We start from the raw sequence: 5,000 nt of genomic DNA on the forward strand, positions 1-5,000 counted from the left end.
TCTTGACCTCTCAGGTCCATTTTGACCTTTGTTTAACCTTACTATGACCTAAGCGGTTTGACCCGCCAATTACCAGCTAATGGGAAACAGCCTCTCTCTCTCCTCTCTCTCTCTCTCTCTCTGTCTCTCTCTCTCTCTCTCCTCTCTCTCTCTCTCTCTCTCTCTTGATAACAGTAAAAATTTTCTAAACGACACTTTAAGGAAAGCTTATTGAGTCATGTATAATATATAGTTATAATTAACCAGATTTCATCTCATTGAAATATTCACTGATCTAATGCTAGAAATCTTTCTTCTTTTTTGTACACAGTTGAAGTCCAGCACATTTCTTAATTATTACTGAATGACTCGTGTAAGACATAATAAAATACCACGTACTGTTAATACTAATAAGAATCTAATAGTCCCTTCTCTTTAGGAAACTTTGAGTCATAGAAAAGGGCTTTGTAGTAAAAAACCAATCACGATATTCAGTTAATGGTACTGGAAAATTGACAGTATTTATTTTCATAACTAAGGTGAATTGGATTTTGTTTCCCATCTCTTAAGAATACTGTGTCTATATAAATTCGAGTCCCTCCTCCGACGAAAACCTACTGTCCAGTTCCCCTTAAACCGGAAACTTGTATATAATATTACTGGCAAAAGCGACAGAGTCTTATTTCTCTCTCTCTCGACTTGCCTTTATTTGCTTTTAATCTTATTCTTCTGTTCAACACATATTTGCTCTTCCTGTGAAGGTCACTTCAAACGAGAAGAACACATTTTCCCTTCTATTTGTCCTTCATATGTCTGAGGGGAAAGTCAGTTTATGTTCGGACACAAAACTATTTCGAGATTCTGTGCTCCGAGGATTAGCTCTTTTTTTTTTTTTTTTTTTTTTTTTTTTTTTTTTTTTGGATATGTCTGCATATATATATTACTATTGAACAAGACTCGTCAAAAGTGACGACTAATTATTTAGATAGATATGCACACCCACGTACACAGATTCAACCCTTCCCACCACCTCCCACTTTCCTAATTACAGCACGGCAGTTGTGGTTTCGATGTGTACCTCCTGGGGTACCCCCTCTCACCTGTGTTTGACTGCTCCCTCTCTCCCATACCCGTGACCGGAAATTATATATATGTATGTATGTACGTATATATATATATATATATATATAGAGAGAGAGAGAGAGAGAGAGAGAGAGAGAGAGAGATAGAGAGAGAGAGAGAGAGAGAGAGAGAGAGTTGTTAATTCACTTATCAATATGCCCGTAATGCAAGCAGTTGACACTTCATACATACATTCTCTCTCTCTCTCTCTCTCTCTCTCTCTCTGTTAATTTATTTATCAATATGCCCGTAATGCAAGCAGTTGACACTATTCATACATACATTCTCTCTCTCTCTCTCTCTCTCTCTCTCTCTCTCTCTCTCATTCGAATCCACCACGTCCGAGGAAATTCTCTCATCGCATTTAATTACATGGCCGATATAAAAGCGGATAAGAGTCTCCTTTAGCACTGGCAATACACTTTCATGGCAGCTGGGGGAATGTGCACCGGCTTTTATCGGATAACAAGCTTCTCAACTTCACTTTTGTGAAGGGGTGAGTACTTTATATATATATATATATATATATATATATAGACAGACAGACAGACACTTTCTGAATTGGGATACCTTAATGTAGGGAAAGGGTTTGTGAACCGCCTTGTTCAGCAAAGCTGTTCTAATCAGGGCCAACCATCCTATGTCAGTTTTCTGTGAACGATCAGACTAGCCTCCCTCCGTCACCAGTCAGCAGTTATGAAAACTAGCCAAATCCCACATATAAATAAGTACGTCTGAGGCCTTTGTCCTACAGGGGACTAGAAACAGTTGTATTTGTTTTGGGTAGTAGATTAGACAGGGTACCAGCCACCTGTTAGCATACTACCGTTAAAAAGTTATTGGGTTCTTTAACTGGCCAGAGAGTACTACATTGGGCCCCTTTCTGGTTACGGCTTATTTTTATTTGCCTACACATACACCGAATAGTCTGGCCTATTCTTACCACATTCTCCTCTGTCCTCACACACGTGGTAGCACTGGGACTACCAAACAGTTTTTTCTTCGATTAAGGGGTTAATTACTGCAATGTAATTGTTCAGTGGCTACTTTCCTTTATGAATGGTATTTGTTAGGGCCATAGCCACTGGCTTGGGGTAGAGTTCTCTTGCTTTAGGGTACACTCGGGCACACTTTTCTATCTTATTTCTCTTCCTATTTTTTAATCTTTTACTGTAAAGTTTAATTATGAAAGATTTATTTTAATACTGTCACTATTCTTGAATTTTTTTATATTAATCGTTCATTAATTTTTTATATTAATTGTTCATTACTTCTCTTATAGTTTATTTCCTGATTTCCTTTCTTCACTGAGCTTGTTTTTTTGGTGGAGTTCTTGGGCTTAAAGCATCCTTCTCAAACTAGGTTTGTTGCTCAACTAGGAATAATATACATGCATACATTTTATATATATATATATATATATATGTATGTATATATATATATATATATATATATACATACTCACTCTAAAAACAACATAGATCTGTAAATGTAATGCACACATGAATGTATTATGAAAAATTTGGAAACATTTTTTTTGAATTGATGACGAGAAATAGGAAATGGCTTCTTCCCCCTTTTCAATGGATAAACTTTGGACGTTGAGGAGAAAATATTTTGAAGTCTAAACAAATAGCATTTTAACAACAATGATTTTAAGTAATTGTTGGTATCGTTATGGTGGCCGGCTACAAATCTATCGTTAATAAATCGCATTTGTACTATGTTTATCGTACATAAAAAAGTTTGAAAGTTAAACCAAAAATTGGGTCTGGCATTTGAATAAATGAATACTTTTAAATTTTAACAACGTTCTATTGATAATTTTATTGTTATTCGTTGAGAACAGCCCTGTCAGAAAGTAATCAGTACGGGGAACATGAGTTTCTATAACTATTTCATCCATGATTTTCGGCGTCAATGACCTAGATGTCAGGATGCCTGAAAACTTTAAATCAATCAATCCATGATTTCTTTCAAATTTTATGTGGAAATTTTTAAATTATGTTCCTGTTCTGTTTATTTTGTAATTTTCATATATGCAGTTTATCCTGTAATTGAATAGGCCTACTTGCCTTCTTCGCCTACTGAGACCTAGATCTTGCAGTAGATTCTTAATATTAGGTCGGCTATGATGATGAAAATGGTAGCGTATTGGATACTTCCCTCACTTATAATATGCTGGACGGGAGTTCAAGCCTTGGTCAACCAGACAGTTTCTAGTAGTGTCTGCAACATCACCATACTTGTGAGGTAGAGATGGGGGCGAGGGTTGGAAGTCATAAAACAGCCATTGCCGTTCTCTCCGGGTCCAAGTTTTGGTGAAGGGCTTTGCCCACTGATCATATGTATATATGATAAGTTTGGAAGACCTTAACCTATTCCTATTGCCTCTGCATCTTATGAGTGACCTTTAAAATTTCAATGTTAGTGATAATCATTGTGATAACGTTATATAACTATACAGCCATTAACTCATACCACTGCGTTTTTTTTTCGTATCGGTATTTTTTTCGTAAAGTACTACAACCACTTCTATCACTATACTCTATCACTGTCATTGTAGGAAGGACTAACATCCCAAAATATACAGTTTTCAGTCTTAGGTTATTTCTAGTTACTTTCTTTTCAAACACTTATGCTGTTGTTAAGGTTTTGCATCCAGCCTTCCTGATTATTGTATCCAATTTATATTTGCAATTTCTAGTTTTCACTCTATAATGTTTGCATCTATAACCGTTACGCATGGTACGGTATTTATATACGTACACATATATGTACTGTGTATATATATATATATATATATATATATAGCAGAATTCGAATGAGTAAATATTGAAGCTTCAAGATTGAAACTATGCAAGTTTTGTTTGTTTATAGAATGGAGGAATATGCAATGATTATATAAACCTATATCGTTTTCAAGAACCTTAAATTTCTTTTGCTAAGGCCAAAGAAATTCTTACATGGTCCCGTTTGTTTGTTAGGCTCTTTTAGGTATATTTTGGAATTTGCCTCGTATATTACCTTTTTTTCTGTACACTAGTGTTTTACTTTCAACCAAATTGCTCCCTAATTCAAATAATTTTTATCTTTTAGGTCAAGTTTATATCATTATAAACCCAAAGAAGTTCCTTACAAATTCGAAGAAAATTTGAATTTAAACATGGTACTTTATTAATTAACTTCTGCTGTTCCATCATACTTAAAGAGGTTTGAAATTCATATTTTACGCAATCAAAATGTTAAATGGTCTTATTTCCACAAAATTTGAATAGCAAGATAACAGATATGCAAAGCAAACAACTTCGAAAAAGAAATTAGTGCACAGAGGTGCAACACACACACACACAGACACACACACACGGACTGACGAACGCCCATGCATAAAACATATCACAATCTTAGCAACTTGGTTCTGGTAACATGGTCAGCATATGAACGGGTGGGTGCTCTCTTAAATCCTTCGCTTATAAGGTATTCCAGAAGTGTATTGACCTCGGGCATAGTGCAAGTGTGCAACTTGCTTAACATTCTGTCGGTACAAGTCTCGATCCCGTACTGGGGAAACGTGTTGGACATATTTAGATTCATTGCCTGGGCTGGAAACACAAGAGAATTGAGATATCAATGTTTGATCTTTTAATGTTTGTTCTTCGGGGATGTGAAGTCTCACTCTCCATTTAAAGGATGTAATTAAGAAGTGTTAATTCATCTTGCTTGTTTCTTCTGAATGCCAAGTCAATTCTTCGAGTGCTAGCTTGCTGTGTTGTACTGTAATGCGTGTTCAGGAAAATTTGTTTTTAATCTTTCTTTAATGCTGACATGGGCCGATCTCTTTTTATTTCTTTTTTTCCTATTTAAAATCAGAAATCACTTTATAGCTGCGGAGGACCTGT

This window comes from Palaemon carinicauda, chromosome 11 (assembly GCF_036898095.1).
Source record: "Palaemon carinicauda isolate YSFRI2023 chromosome 11, ASM3689809v2, whole genome shotgun sequence".
Classification (NCBI taxonomy): Eukaryota; Metazoa; Arthropoda; class Malacostraca; order Decapoda; family Palaemonidae; genus Palaemon; species Palaemon carinicauda.